The following is a 16,730-nucleotide window of genomic DNA, read 5'->3' on the forward strand; positions in this document are numbered from 1 at the left end:
TTGCCCAATTCTGGCGTCCAGCGCCAGAAACAAGTTGCAAAGTGAAGTTCAACGCCCAAACTGGCACAAAAGCTGGTGTTCAACTCCAAGAATGACCTCTCCACGTGTAGACTTCAAGCTCAGCCCAAGCACACACCAAGTGGGCCCCAGAAGTGGATTTATGCATCAATTACTTACTTCTGTAAACCCTAGTGACTAGTTTATTATAAATAGAACTTTTTATCATTGTATTCGTAGTCTTGGTTACTCCGGTTCCCCTCTGGGCCGAGACCAATGAACTCCATTATCACTTATGTATTTTCAACGGTAGAGTTTCTGCACTCCATAGATTAAGGTGTAAAGCTCTGCTGTTCCTCAAGGATTAATGCAAAGTACTACTGTTTTCTATTCAATTCAACTTATTCAGTTTCTAAGATATTCATTTGCACTTCAACCTGAATGTGATGAACGTCACAATCATCATCATTCCCTATGAACGCGTGCCTGACAACCACTTCCGTTCTACATTAGATTGAATGAGTATCTCTTAGATCTCTTAATCAGAATCTTCGTGGTATAAGCTAGATTGATGGCGGCATTCATGAGAGTCCGAAAAGTCTAAACCTTGTCCGTGGTATTCCGAGTAGGACTCTGGGATTGAATGACTGTAACGAACTCCAAACTCGCAAGTGCTGGGCGTAGTGACAGATGCAAAAGGATAGTAAATTCTATTCCAGTATGATCGAGAACCTCCAAGATGATTAGCCATGCAGTGACAGCGCATCGGACCATTTTCACAGAGTGGAATAGGATGCAACCAATGACAAGGGTGATGCCTCCAGACGATTAGCCGTGCTGTGACAGAGCATTTGGACCATTTTTCCAAGAGGATTGAAAGTAGCCATTGGCACCGGTGATATCCTTACACAAAGCCAGCCATAGAAAGGAGTAAGACTGATTGGATGAAGACAGCAGGAAAGCAGAGGTTTAGAGGAATGAATGCATCTCCATACGCTTATCTGAAATTCTCACCAATGATTTACATAAGTATTTCTATCCTTATTTTAGTATTATTTTCGAAAACTCCATAACTATTTTATATCCGCCTGACTGAGATTTACAAGGTGACCATAGCTTGCTTCATACCAACAATCTCCGTGGGATCGACCCTTACTCACGTAAGGTTTATTACTTGGACGACCCAGTGCACTTGCTGGTTAGTTATGCAAAGTTGTGAAGATATGTTTAGACCATGGTTCTGTGCATCCGTTTTTGGTGCCATCGCCAGGGAATCAATTTCGAACCATAATTCACAACCTGAGTAACAATTTCGCATACCAAGTTTTTGGCGCCGTTGCCGGGGATTGTTCGAGTTTGGACAACTGACGGTTCATCTTGTTGCTCAGATTAGGTAATTTTCTTTTTGTTTTATTTTCAAAAAAAATTTGTTTTCAAAAATCTTTCAAAAATTCTCTCCTTTGTTTTCGAAAAAAAAATGTTTTCAAAAATATATTTTTCTTCAGAATTTTTAAGAATGAATTCTAGTGTTTCATGAAGCATGCTAAAGCCTGGCTGGCTGTAAAGCCATGTCTAAATACTTTTGGACTGAGGTTTTGGCTTAAAATTGAATGAATTACACTCATATTTTTACTAAAGCTTGGCTGGCTATTAAGCCGTGCCTGACCCTTTGATTGGAGCTTTAGACTAAAGAGCATAAGATTCCTGGAATTCATATTAAAAATTTGGAATCCTTATTTTTCTTTTTTTTCAAAATAATTTTCGAAAAAATCCAAAAAAATCATAAAATCATAAAAAATCAAAAATATTTTGTGTTTCTAGTTTGAGTCTTGAGTCAAGTTGAAAGTTTGGTGTCAATTGCATATTCATCTTGCATTTTTCGAAAAATTCATGCATTCATAGTGTTCTTCATGATCTTCAAGTTGTTCTTGGTAAGTCTTCTTGTTTGATCTTGATGTTTTCATGTTTTGTGTCTTTTCTTGTTTTTCATATGCATTCCTGAATTCTTTATGTCTAAGCATTAAAGATTTCTAAGTTTGGTGTCTTGCATATTTTTCTTTGCTTTAAAAATTTTTCAAAAATGTGTTCTTGATGTTCATCATGATCTTCATAGTGTTCTTGGTGTTCATCTTGACATTCATAGCATTCTTGCATGCATTCATTGTTTTGATCCATAACTTTCATGCATTGCATCATTTTTCTTGTTTTTCTCTCTCATCATAAAAATTCAAAAATAAAAAAAAATATCTTTCCCTTTTTCTCTCTTAAAATTTCGAAAATTAGATTTGACTTTTTCAAAAATTTTTAAAATCTAGTTGTTTTTATGAGTCAAATCAAATTTTCAATTTAAAAAAAATCTTATCTTTTTCAAAATCTTTTTCAAAAATCAAATCTTTTTTCAATTTTTTTTAGTTATTTTCGAAAATTTCAAAAATATTTTTCAAAAATCTTTTTCTTAATTTTACATCATATTTTCGAAAATAACATCATCAATTAATGTTTTGATTCAAAAATTTCAAGTTTGTTACTTGCTTGTTAAGAAAGATTCAAACTTTGAGTTCTAGAATTATATTTTGTGATTTCTTGTGAATCAAGTCATTAATTGTGATTTTAAAAATCAAATCTTTTTCAAAAACTAATTTCTATCATATCTTTTCAAAAATATCTTCTTATCTTACCCTTTTCAAAAATTTGATTTCAAAATATCTTTTCTAACTTCCTAACTTCTTATCTTTTCAAAATTTGTTTCAACTAACTAACTAACTTTTTGTTTGTTTCTTACCTTTTTCAAAACTACCTAACTAACTCTCTCTCTCCAATTTTTGAAAATATCTCCCCTCTTTTTCAAAATTTCTTTTTAATTTACTAATTATTTTAATTTTTGATTTTAATTTTCGAAAAACTACTAACCTTTACTAACATCTCTTCCTCACATCACTCACCAAATTCGAACCCCCTCTTCCATCTGTGTTCGAATTTATTCTCTTCTTTTCTTCTTCTACTAACAATAAGGAACCTCTTTACTGTGACATAGAGGATTCCTCTTCTTTTCTTTTTCTCTTCTCTTTCTTATGAGAAGGGACAAAGAAAAAGGCATTCTTGTTGAAGCTGATCCAGAACCTGAAAGGACTCTGAAGAGGAAACTAAGAGAAGCTAAATTACAACAATCCAGAGACAACCTTATTGAAAATTTCGAACAAGTAAAGGAGATGGCAGCCGAACCCAACAACAATAATGCAAGGAGAATGCTTGGTCACTTTACTGCACCTAATTCCAATTTACATGGAAGAAGCATCTCCATTCCTGCCATTGGAGCAAACAACTTTGAGCTGAAACCTCAGCTAATTTCTCTGATGCAGCAGAACTGCAAGTTTCATGGACTTCCATCTGAAGATCCTTTTCGGTTCTTAACTGAATTCTTGCAGATATGTGATACTGTTAAGACTAATGGAGTAGATCCTGAAGTCTACAGGCTCATGCTTTTCCCTTTTGCTGTAAGAGACAAAGCTAGAGTGTGGTTGGATTCTCAACCCAGAGATAGCCTGAACTCTTGGGACAAGCTGGTCACGGCTTTCTTAGCCAAGTTCTTTCCTCCTCAAAAGCTGAGCAAGCTTAGAGTGGATGTTCAAACCTTCAGACAGAAAGAAGGTGAATCCCTCTATGAAGCTTGGGAAAGATACAAGCAGCTGACCAAAAAGTGTCCTTCTGACATGCTTTCAGAATGGACCATCCTGGATATATTCTATGATGGTTTATCTGAGATATCAAAGATGTCATTGGATACTTCTGCAGGTGGATCCATTCACCTAAAGAAAACGCCTGCAGAAGCTCAAGAACTCATTGACATGGTTGCTAATAACCAGTTTATGTACACTTCTGAGAGGAATCCTGTGAGTAATGGGACGCCTATGAAGAAGGGAGTTCTTGAAATTGATACTCTGAATGCCATATTGGCTCAGAATAAAATATTGACTCAGCAAGTCAATATGATTTCTCAGAGTCTGACTGGAATGCAAGCTGCATCCAACAGTACTCAAGAGGCTTCTTATGAGGAAGAAGCTTATGATCCTGAGAACCCTGCAATAGTAGAGGTAAATTACATGGGTGAACCATATGGAAACACCTATAATCCATCATGGAGAAATCATCCAAATCTCTCATGGAAGGATCAAAGGCCTCAACAAGGCTTTAATAATGGTGGAAGAAACAGGTTTAGCAATAGCAAGCCTTTTCCATCATCCACTCAGCAACAGACAGAGAATTCTGAGCAGAATCCATCTAGCTTAGCAAATTTAGTCTCTGATCTATCTAAGGCCACTGTGAGTTTCATGAATGAAACAAGGTCTTCCATTAGAAATTTGGAAGCACAAGTGGGCTAGCTGAGTAAAAGGATCACTGAAATCCCTCCTAGTACTCTCCTAAGCAATACAGAAGAGAATCCAAAAGGAGAGTGCAAGGCCATTGAATTAATTACCATGGCCGAACCCACAAGAGAGGAGAACGGCGTGAATCCCAAGGAGGAAGACCTCCTGGGACGTCCAGTGATCAATAAGGAGCTTCCCTCTGAGGAACCTAAGGAATCTGAGACTCATCTAGAGACCATAGAGATTCCATTGAACCTCCTTATGCCATTCATGAGCTCTGATGAGTATTCCTCTTCTGAAGAGAATGAGGATGTTACTGAAGAGCAAGCTGCCAAGTTCCTTGGTGCAATCATGAAGCTAAATGCCAAATTATTTGGTATTGAAACTTGGGAAGATGAACCTCCCTTGTTCACCAATGAACTAAGTGATCTGGATCAACTGACATTGCCTCAGAAGAGACAGGATCCTAAAAAGTTCATAATACCTTGTACCATAGGCACCATGATCTTTAAGGCTCTGTGTGACCTTGGTTCAGGGATAAACCTCATGCCCCTCTCTATAATAGAGAAACTGGGAATCTATGGGGTGCAAGCTGCTAAAATCTCATTAGAAATGGCAGATAATTCAAGAAAACAGGCTTATGGACAAGTAGAGGACGTGTTAGTGAAGGTTGAAGGCCTTTACATCCCTACTGATTTCATAGTCTTGGATACTGGAAAGGAAGATGATGAATCCATCATCCTAGGAAGACCTTTTCTAGCCACAACAAGAGTTGTGATTGATGTGGACAGAGGAGAATTGATCCTTCAAATAAATGAGGACAACCTTGTGTTTACAACTCAAGGATCTCTCTCTGCATCCATGGAGAGGAAGCAGAAGAAGCTTCTCTCAAAGCAGAGTCAACCAAAGCCCCCACAGTCAAACTCTAAGTTTGGTGTTGGGAGGTCTCAACAAAGCTCTGCACATCTGTAAGGCTCCATGACATTAAAGAAGCGCTTGTTGGGAGGCAACCCAATGTTTATTTATCTAATTATATTTTTCTTAGTTATATGTCTTTATAGGTTCATGATCATGTGGAGTCACAAAATAAATATAAAAATTGAAAACGGAATCAAAAACAGCAGAAGAAAAATCACACCCTGGAGGAAGACCTTACTGGCGTTTAAACGCCAGTAAAAAGCATGTTTTGGGCGTTCAACGCCATAACAGAGCATGGTTCTAGCGCTGAACGCCAAAAATGGGCATCATCTGGGCGCTGAACGCCAGAATTGCACCCTGGAGAGGAGCTGGCGCTGAACGCCCAGAACAAGCATGGTTCTGGCATTCAACGCCAGAAATGGGCAACAAATGGGCGTTGAACGCCCAAAATGGGCACCAACCTGGCGCTGAACTCCCAGAGTTGTGTGCAAGGGCATTTTACATGCCTAATTTGGTGCAAGGTTGTAAATCCTTGAACATCTCAGGATCTGTAGACCCCACAGGATCCCCACCTACCTCCACTCACTTCTTCTCACCCCTCTTTCACACAATCCCGTAAACACTCTTCCCCAAAACTCTTCACCAATCACCTCAATCTCTCTTCCCTATCACCACTTCACCACTCACATCCATCCACTCTTCCCCATAAACCTACCTCATAAACTCCACCTACCTTCAAAATTCAAAATCAATTTCCCACCCAAACCCACCCTTATGGCCGAAACTTACCCCCCCTCCCTTCCCTATATATAGCCCTCCATTCTTCCTCATTTTCACACAACACAACCTTCTTTTCTCTTCTTGGCCGAAACACACCTCCCCCCTCCTCTCCATATTTTCTTCTTCTTCTTCATCTATTCTTTCTTCTCTTGCTCGAGGGCGAGCAAAATTCTAAGTTTGGTGTGGTAAAAGCATAAGCTTTTTTTTTGTTTTTCCATTACCATTGATGGCACCTAAGACCGGAGAATCCTCTAGAAAAGGGAAAGGGAAGACAAAAGCTTCTACCTCCGAGTCATAGGAGATGGAAAGGTTCATCTCCAAAGCTCATCAAGACCACTTCTATGATGTTGTGGCCAAGAAGAAGGTGATCCCCGAGGTCCCTTTTAAACTCAAGAGAAATGAGTATCCGGAGATCCGACATGAAATTCAAAGAAGAGGTTGGGAAGTTCTAACAAATCCCATCCAACAAGTCGGCATCCTAATGGTTCAAGAGTTCTATGCTAATGCATGGATCACTAGGAACCATGATCAAAGTAAGAACCCGAATCCAAAGAACTATGTTACAATGGTTCGGGGGAAATACTTAGATTTTAGTCCAGAAAATGTGAGGTTGGCGTTCAACTTGCCAAACATGGAAGAGAACGCACGCCCCTACACAAGGAGAGTCAACTTTGATCAAAGGTTGAACCAAGTCCTCATGGATATATGTGTAGAAGGAGCTCAATGGAAGATTGACTCAAAAGGCAAACTGGTTCAACTAAGAAGACTGGACCTTAAGCCTGTAGCTAGAGGATGGTTGGAGTTCATTTAATGCTCAATCATTCCCACTAGCAACCGGTCTGAAGTTACTATAGACCGGGCCATCATGATCCATAGCATCATGATTGGAGAAGAGGTGGAAGTTCATGAGATTATACCTCAAGAACTCTACAAGGTGGCTGACAAGTCCTCCACTATGGCAAGGTTAGCCTTTCCCCACCTCATTTGCCACCTATGCAATTCGGCTGGGATTGACATAGAGGGAGATATCCTCATTGAAGAGGACAAGTCCATCACTAAGAAAAAGATGGAGCAATCAAGAGAGCATAGAGATGCTCATCATCAAGAAATCCCTGAGATGCCTCATATGCATTTTTCTCCACAAAACTATTGGGAGAAAATCAACATCTCCCTAGGAGAATTAAGTTCCAACATGGGACAACTAAGGGTGGAACATCAAGAGCACTCCATCATCCTTCATGAAATAAGAGAAGATAAAAAAGCAATGAGGGAGGAGCAACAAAGACAAGGAAGAGACATAGAAGAGCTCAAGGACATCATTGGTTCCTCAAGAAGGAAACGCCACCATCACTAAGGTGGACTCATTCCTTATTCTTACTTTCTCTGTTTTTCGTTTTCTCTATGTTAAGTGCCTATCTATGTTTGTGTCTTCATTACATGATCATTAGTAGTTAGTAACTTTTTTTTAAAGTTATGAATGTCCTATGAATCCATCACCTCTCTTAAATGAAAAATGTTTTAATTCAAAAGAACAAGAAGTACATGAGTTTTGAATTTATCCTTGAACTTAGTTTAATTATATTGATGTGGTGACAATGCTTTTTGTTTTCTGAATGTATGCTTGAACAGTGCATATGTCTTTTGAAGTTGTTGTTTAAGAATGTTAAATATGTTGGCCCTTGAAAGAATGATGACTAGGAGACATGTTATTTGATAATCTGAAAAATCATAAAAATGATTCTTGAAGCAAGAAAAAGCAGCAAAGAACAAAGCTTGCAAAAAAAAAAGGCGAAAAAAAAAAGCAAGCAGAAAAAGCCAAAAGCTCTTAAAACCAAGAGGCAAAAGCAAACAGCCAATAACCCTTAAAACCAAAAGGCAAGGGCAAATAAAAAGGATCCCAAGGCTTTGAGCATCAGTGGATAGGAGGGCCTAAAGGAATACAATCCTGGCCTAAGCGGCTAAACCAAGCTGTCCCTAACCATGTGCTTGTGGCGTGTAGGTGTCAAGTGAAAACTTGTGACTGAGTGGTTAAAGTCAAGGTCCAAAGCAAAAAGAAGAGTGTGCTTAAGAACCCTGGACACCTCTAATTGGGGACTTTAGCAAAGCTGAGTCACAATCTGAAAAGGTTCACCCAATTATGTGTCTGTGGCATTTATGTATCCGGTGGTAATACTGGAAAACAAAGTGCTTAGGGCCATGGCCAAGACTCATAAAGAAGCTGTGTTCAAGAATCATCATACTGAACTAGGAGAATCAATAACACTATCTGAACTCTGAGTTCCTATAGATGCCAATCATTTTGAACCTCAACGGATAAAGTGAGATGCCAAAACTATTCAAGAGGCAAAAATCTACAAGTCCCGCTCATCTGATTGAAGCTATGTTTCATTGATAGTTTGGAATTTATAGTATATTCTCTTCTTTTTATCCTATTTGATTTTCAGTTGCTTGGGGACAAGCAACAATTTAAGTTTGGTGTTGTGATGAGCGGATAATTTATACGCTTTTTGGCATTGTTTTTAGTATGTTTTTAGTAGGATCTAGTTACTTTTAGGGATGTTTTCATTAGTTTTTATGTTAAATTCACATTTCTAGACTTTACTATGAGTTTGTGTATTTTTCTGTGATTTCAGGTATTTTCTGGCTGAAATTGAGGGACTTGAGCAAAGGTCAGATTCAGAGGTTGAAGAAGGACTGCTGATGCTGTTGGATTCTGACCTCCCTGCACTCAAAATGGATTTTCTGAAGCTACAGAACTCAAAATGGCGCGCTTCGAATTGCGTTGGAAAGTAGACATCTAAGGCTTTCCAGAAATATATAATAGTCCATACTTTGCCCAAGTTTAGACGACGCAAACTGGCATTCAACGCCAGCTCTCTGCCCAATTCTGGCGTTGGAACAAGTTGCAAAGTGGAGTTCAACGCCCAAACTGGCACAAAAGCTAGCGTTCAACTCCAAGAATGACCTCTCCACGTGTAGACTTCAAGCTCAGCCCAAGCACACACCAAGTGGGCCCCGGAAGTGGATTTATGCATCAATTACTTACTTCTGTAAACCCTAGTGACTAGTTTATTATAAATAGAACTTTTTATCATTGTATTCATAGTCTTGGTTACTCCGGTTCCCCTCTGGGGCCGAGACCAATGAACTCCATTATCACTTATGTATTTTCAACGGTAGAGTTTCTGCACTCCATAGATTAAGGTGTGGAGCTCTGCTGTTCCTCAAGGATTAATGCAAAGTACTACTGTTTTCTATTCAATTCAACTTATTCAGTTTCTAAGATATTCATTCGCACTTCAACCTGAACGTGATGAACGTGACAATCATCATCATTCCCTATGAACGCGTGCCTGACAACCACTTCTGTTCTACATTAGATTGAATGAGTATCTCTTAGATCTCTTAATCAGAATCTTCGTGGTATAAGCTAGATTGATGGCGGCATTCATGAGAGTCCGGAAAGTCTAAACCTTGTCCGTGGTATTCCGAGTAGGACTCTGGGATTGAATGACTGTGACGAACTCCAAACTCGCAAGTGCTGGGCGTAGTGACAGACGCAAAAGTATAGTAAATTCTATTCTAGTATGATCGAGAACCTCCAAGATGATTAGCCATGCAGTGACAGTGCATCGGACCATTTTCACAGAGAGGAATAGGATGCAACCAACGACAAGGGTGATGCCTCCAGACGATTAGCCGTGCTGTGACAGAGCATTTAGACCATTTTCCCGAGAGGATTGAAAGTAGCCATTGGCACCGGTGACATCCTTACACAAAGCCAGCCATAGAAAGGAGTAAGACTGATTGGATGAAGACAGCAGGAAAGCAGAGGTTCAGAGGAATGAATGCATCTCCATACGGTTATCTGAAATTCTCACCAATGATTTACATAAGTATTTCTATCCTTATTTTAGTATTATTTTCGAAAACTCCATAACTATTTTATATCCACCTGACTGAGATTTACAAGGTGACCATAGCTTGCTTCATACCAACAATCTCCGTGGGATCGACTGATGAGCGGATAATTTATACGCTTTTTGGCATTGTTTTTAGTATGTTTTTAGTAGGATCTAGTTACTTTTAGGGATGTTATCATTAGTTTTTATGTTAAATTCACATTTCTGGACTTTACTATGAGTTTATGTGTTTTTCTGTGATTTCAGGTATTTTCTGGCTGAAATTGAGAGACTTGAGCAAAAATCAGATTCAGAGGTTGAAGAAGGACTGCTGATGCTGTTGGATTCTGACCTCCCTGCACTCAAAATGGATTTTCTGAAGCTACATAACTCAGAATGGCGCGTTTCCAATTGCGTTGGAAAGTATACATCCAGGGCTTTCCAGAAATATATAATAGTCCATACTTTGCCAAAGTTTAGATGACGCAAACTGGCGTTCAACGCCAGCTCTCTGCCCAATTCTGGCGTCCAGCGCCAGAAACAAGTTGCAAAGTGGAGTTCAACGCCCAAACAGGCACAAAAGCTAGCGTTCAACTCCAAGAATGACCTCTCCACGTGTAGACTTCAAGCTCAGCCCAAGCACACACTAAGTGGGCCCCAGAAGTGGATTTATGCATCAATTACTTACTTCTGTAAACCCTAGTGACTAGTTTATTATAAATAGAACTTTCTATCATTGTATTCGTAGTCTTGGTTACTCCGGTTCCCCTCTGGGGCCGAGACCAATGAACTCCATTATCACTTATGTATTTTCAACGGTAGAGTTTCTGCACTCCATAGATTAAGGTGTGGAGCTCTGCTGTTCCTCAAGGATTAATGCAAAGTACTACTGTTTTCTATTCAATTCAACTTATTCAGTTTCTAAGATATTCATTTGCACTTCAACCTGAATGTGATGAATGTGACAATCATCATCATTCCCTATGAACGCGTGCTTGACAACCACTTCCGTTCTACATTAGATTGAATGAGTATCTCTTAGATCTCTTAATCAGAATCTTCGTGGTATAAGCTAGATTGATGGCGGCATTCATGAGAGTCCAGAAAGACTAAACCTTGTCCGTGGTATTCCGAGTAGGACTCTGGGATTGAATGACTGTGACGAACTCCAAACTCGCAAGTGCTGGGCGTAGTGACAGACGCAAAAGGATAGTAAATTCTATTCCAGTATGATCGAGAACCTCCAAGATGATTAGCCATGCAGTGACAGCGCATCGGACTATTTTCATAGAGAGGAATAGGATGCAACCAACGACAAGGGTGATGCCTCCAGACGATTAGCCGTGCTGTGACAGAGCATTTGGACCATTTTTCCGAGAGGATTGAAAGTAGCCATTGGCACCGGTGACATCCTTACACAAAGCCAGCCATAGAAAGGAGTAAGACTGATTGGATGAAGACAGCAGGAAAGCAGAGGTTCAGAGGAATGAATGCATCTCCATACGCTTATCTGAAATTCTCACCAATGATTTACATAAGTATTTCTATCCTTATTTTAGTATTATTTTCGAAAACTCCATAACTATTTTATATCTGCCTGACTGAGATTTACAAGGTGACCATAGCTTGCTTCATACCAACAATCTCCGTGGGATCGACTGATGAGCGGCTAATTTATACGCTTTTTGGCATTGTTTTTAGTATGTTTTTAGTAGGATCTAGTTACTTTTAGGGATGTTTTCATTAGTTTTTATGTTAAATTCACATTTCTGGACTTTACTATGAGTTTGTGTGTTTTTTTATGATTTCAGGTATTTTCTGGCTGAAATTGAGGGACTTGAGCAAAAATCAGATTCAGAGGTTGAAGAAGGACTGCTGATGCTGTTGGATTTTGACCTCCCTGCACTAAAAGTGGCTTTTCTGGAGCTACAGAACTCGAAATGGCGCGCTTCCAATTGCGTTGGAAAGTAGACATCCAGGGTTTCCAGAAATGTATAATAGTCGATACTTTGCCCAAGTTTAGATGACGAAAACTGGCGTTTAACGCCAGTTCTCTGCCCAATTCTGGCGTCCAGCGCCAGAAACAAGTTGCAAAGTGGAGTTCAACGCCCAAACTGGCACCAAAACTGGCGATCAACTCCAGAAATGACCTCTACACGTGTAGCACTCAAGCTCAGCCCAAGCACACACCAAGTGGGCCCCGGAAGTGGATTTATGCATCAATTACTTACTTCTGTAAATCCTAGTAGCTAGTTTATTATAAATAGGACATTTTACTATTGTATTTGACATATTTTGATCATATTTTGATCTATTGATCACGTTTTGGGGGCTGGCCATCTCGGCCATGCCTGGACCTTTCACTTATGTATTTTTAACGGTAGAGTTTCTACACTCCATAGATTAAGGTGTGGAGCTCTGCTGTTCCTCAAAGATTAATGCAAAGTACTACTGTTTTCTATTCAATTCATCTTATTTCGCTTCTAAGATATTCATTCACACTTCAATCTGAATGTGATGAACGTGACAATCATCATCATTCCCTATGAACGCGTGCCTGACAACCACTTTCGTTCTACCTTCGACTGAATGAGTATCTCTTAGATCTCTTAATCAGAATCTTCGTGGCGTAAGCTAGAATGATGGCGGCATTCAAGAGAATCCGGAAGGTCTAAACCTTGTCTGTGGTATTCCGAGTAGGATTCAATGATTGAATGACTGTGACGAGCTTCAAACTCGCGATTGCCGGTCGTAGTGACAGACACAAAAGGATAGTAAATCCTATTCCAGCAGGATCGAGAACCGACAGATGAATAGCCGTGCCGTGACAGGGTGCGTTGACCATTTTCACTGAGAGGATAAGATGAAACCATTGACAAGGGTGATGCCTCCAGATGATTAGCCGTGCCGTGACAGGGTATTTGGATCATTTTCCCGAGAGAAGACCGAAAGTAGCCATTGACAATGGTGATGTATCACATAAAGCCAGCCATGGAAAGGAGTAAGACTGATTGGATGAAGATAGCAGGAAAGCAGAGGTTCAGAGGAACGAAAGCATCTCTATTCGCTTATCTGAAATTCTCACCAGTGATTTACATAAGTATTTCTATCTCTATTTTATTAATTAATTTCGAAAACCCCATTACTATTTTATATCTGCCTGACTGAGATTTACAAGGTGACCATAGCTTGCTTCATACCAACAATCTCCGTGGGATTCGACCCTTACTCACGTAAGGTATTACTTGGACGACCCAGTGCACTTGCTGGTTAGTTATGCGAAGTTGTGAACCATGGTATTGGCATCATGTTTTTGGCGCCATTACCAGGGAAAGAAAGAGCGATGAATTTTACATAATCAAAGTGTGATCACAATTTCTGCGCACCAAGTTTTTGGCGCCGTTGCCGGGGATTGTTCGAGTTTGGACAACTGACGGTTCATCTTGTTGCTCAGATTAGGTAATTTTCTTTTTGTTTTAATTTCAAAAATTTTTCAAAAACCTTTCAAAATTTTCTCCTTTGTTTTTGAAAAAAAAAATAAAAATATTTTCAAAAATATATTTTTCTTCAGAATTTTTAAGAATGAATTCTAGTGTTTCATGAAGCATGTGAAGCCTGGCTGGCTGTAAAGCCATGTCTAAATTCATTTAGACTGAGGCTTCCAATTTGTTATCAAGAGCAAGCTAGTTGGTGCTAATCCACCTACTGCTAATTCACGATCTAGCTGTTACATGCTAAAGCTTGGCTGGCTATTAAGCCATGCTTGACCCTTTGATTGGAGCTTTAGATTAAGAACATAAGATTCCTGGAATTCATATTAAAAATTTTGGAATCCTTATTTTTCTTTTTCAAGGAATTTTCGAAAAAAATACAAAAAAATCACAAAATCATAAAAATCAAAAATATTTTGTGTTTCTTGTTTGAGTCTTGAGTCATGTTATAAGTTTGGTGTCAATTGCATGTGCATCTTGCATTTTTCGAAAATTCTCATGCATTCATAGTGTTCTTCATGATCTTCAAGTTGTTCTTGGTAAGTCTTCTTGTTTGATCTTTGCATTTGCATGTTTTGTGTCTTTTCTTGTTTTTCATGTGCATTCTTGAATTCTTAGTGTCTAAGCATTAAAGAATTCTAAGTTTGGTGTCTTGCATGTTTTCTTTGCATTAAAAATTTTTCAAAAATATGTTCTTGATGTTCATCATGATCTTCATAGTGTTCTTGGTGTTCATCTTGACATTCATAGCATTCTTGCATGCATCACATGTTTTGATCTAAAATTCTCATGCATTCCATCATTTTTCTTGTTTTTCTCTCTCATTATTAAAAATTCAAAAATCAAAAAAATATCTTTCCCTTTTTCTCTCATCAAATTCAAAAATTAGATTGACTTTTTCAAAAATTTTTAAAATCAAGTTGTTTCTTATGAATCAAATCAAATTTTCAATTTGAAAATCTTATCTTTTTCAAAATCTTTTTCAAAAATCAAACCTTTTTCAAATTTCTTAGTTATTTTCGAAAATTCCAAAAATATTTTTCAAAAATATTTTTCTTAATTTTTATATCAAATTTTCGAAAATAACAATAACAATTAATGTTTTGATTCAAAAAATTTCAAGTTTGTTACTTGCTTGTTAAGAAAGATTCAAACTTTAAGTTCTAGAATCATATCTTGTGATTTCTTGTGAATCAAGTCATTAATTGTGATTTTAAAAATCAAATCTTTTTAAAAAAAAACTAATTTCTATCCTATCTTTTCAAAAATATCTTCTCATCATATCTTTTTCAAAAATTTGATTTCAAAATATCTTTTCTAACTTCCTAACTTCTTATCTTTTCAAAATTTGTTTTAACTAACTAACTAACTTTTTGTTTATTTCTTACCTTTTTCAAAACCACCTAACTAACTCTCTCTCTCTATTTTCGAAAATATCTTCCCCCTTTTTCAAAAATTTCTTTTTAATTAACTGATTATTTTATTTTTATCTTGAATTTTCGAAAAAAACTACTAACCTTTTTCAAAAACTATTTTCAAAAATCACTAACTCTTTTTCAAAAATTATTTTCGAAATCTCCCCTCTCTCATCTTATTCTATTTATTTATTCATCTACTAACATCTCTCCCTCACCCACCAAAAATCCGAACCCTCTCTCTCTCTTTCTGAGTTCAGATTTTCCTCTTCTTCTTTTCTTCTACTAACAATAAGGAACCTCTTTACTGTGACATAGAGGATTCCTCTTCTTTTCTTTTTCTCTCCTCTTTCTTATGAGCAGGGACAGAGAAAAAGGCATTCTTGTTGAAGCTGGTCCAGAACCTGAAAGGACTCTGAAGAGGAAATTAAGAGAAGCTAAATTACAACAATCCAGAGACAACTTGATTGGAAATTTCGAACAAGTAAAGGAGATGGCAGCCGAACCCAACAACAATGCAGGGAGAATGCTTGGTGACTTTACTGCACCAAATTCCAATTTACATGGAAGAAGCATTCCATTCCTGCCATTGGAGCAAACAGCTTTGAGCTGAAACCTCAATTAGTTTCTCTGATGCAGCAGAACTGCAAGTTTCATGGACTTCCATCTGAAGATCCTTTTCAGTTCTTAACTGAATTCTTGCAGATATGTGATACTGTTAAGACTAATGGAGTAGATCCTAAAGTCTACAGGCTCATGCTTTTCCCTTTTGCTGTAAGAGACAGAGCTAGAGCAAGGTTGGACTCTCAACCTAAGGATAGCCTGAACTCTTGGGATAAGCTAGTCAAGGCTTTCCTAGCCAAGTTCTTTCCTCCTCAAAAGCTGAGCAAGCTTAGAGTGGATGTTCAAACCTTCAGACAGAAAGAAGGTGAATCCCTCTATGAAGCTTGGGAGAGATACAAAGGACTGACCAAAAAGTTTCCTTCTGACATGCTTTCAGAATGGACCATCCTGGATATATTCTATGATGGTCTGTCTGAGTTATCTAAGATGTCATTGGATACCTCTGCAGGTGGATCCATTCACCTGAAGAAAACGCCTGCAGAAGCTCAAGAACTCATTGACATGGTTGCAAATAACCAGTTCATGTACACTTCTGAAAGGAATCCTGTGAATAATGGGACGCCTATGAAGAAGGGAGTTCTTGAGATTGATACTCTGAATGCCATATTAGCTCAGAACAAAATATTGACTCAGCAAGTCAATATGATTTCTCAGAGTCTGAATGGAATGCAAGCTGCATCCAATAGTACTCAAGAGGCATCTTCTGAAGAAGAAGCTTATAATCCTGAGAACCCTGCAATAGTAGAGGTGAATTACTTAGGTGAACCTTATGGAAACACCTATAACTCATCATGGAGAAATCATCCAAATTTCTCATGGAAGGATCAAAAGTCTCAACAAGGCTTTAATAATGGTGGAAGAAACAGGTTTAGCAATAGCAAGCCTTTTCCATCATCCACTCAGCAACAGACAGAGAATTCTGAGCAGAACCCATCTAGCTTAGCAAACTTAGTCTCTGATCTATCTAAGGCCACTGTGAGTTTTATGAATGAAACAAGGTCTTCCATTAAAAATTTGGAAGCACAAGTGGGCCAGCTGAGTAAAAGGATCACTGAAATCCCTCCTAGCACTCTCCCAAGCAATACAGAAGAAAATCCAAAAGGAGAGTGCAAGGCCATTGACATAACCAAAATAGCCGAACCCAATGAGGGAGAGGAGGACGTGAATCCCAAGGAGGAAGACCTCCTGGGACATCCAGTGATCAATAAGGAGCTTCTCTCTGAGGAACCAAAGGAATCT

General features: G+C 38.4%; 2 non-coding genes across 2 annotated transcripts; both read right to left on the reverse strand.

Annotated features, from left to right (window-relative positions):
• Positions 1-3,605: 3,605 nt before the first annotated feature.
• LOC112774311 (small nucleolar RNA R71) lies at positions 3,606-3,713 on the reverse strand. Its single transcript, XR_003188806.1, has one exon. It is a non-coding gene; the product is annotated as a small nucleolar RNA R71 (small nucleolar RNA).
• A 12,042-nt stretch (positions 3,714-15,755) lies between these two features.
• LOC112773446 (small nucleolar RNA R71) lies at positions 15,756-15,863 on the reverse strand. The gene has a single exon (XR_003187995.1). It is a non-coding gene; the product is annotated as a small nucleolar RNA R71 (small nucleolar RNA).
• Positions 15,864-16,730: the final 867 nt, after the last annotated feature.

This window comes from Arachis hypogaea, chromosome 18 (assembly GCF_003086295.3).
Source record: "Arachis hypogaea cultivar Tifrunner chromosome 18, arahy.Tifrunner.gnm2.J5K5, whole genome shotgun sequence".
NCBI classification, from domain to species: domain Eukaryota; kingdom Viridiplantae; phylum Streptophyta; class Magnoliopsida; order Fabales; family Fabaceae; genus Arachis; species Arachis hypogaea.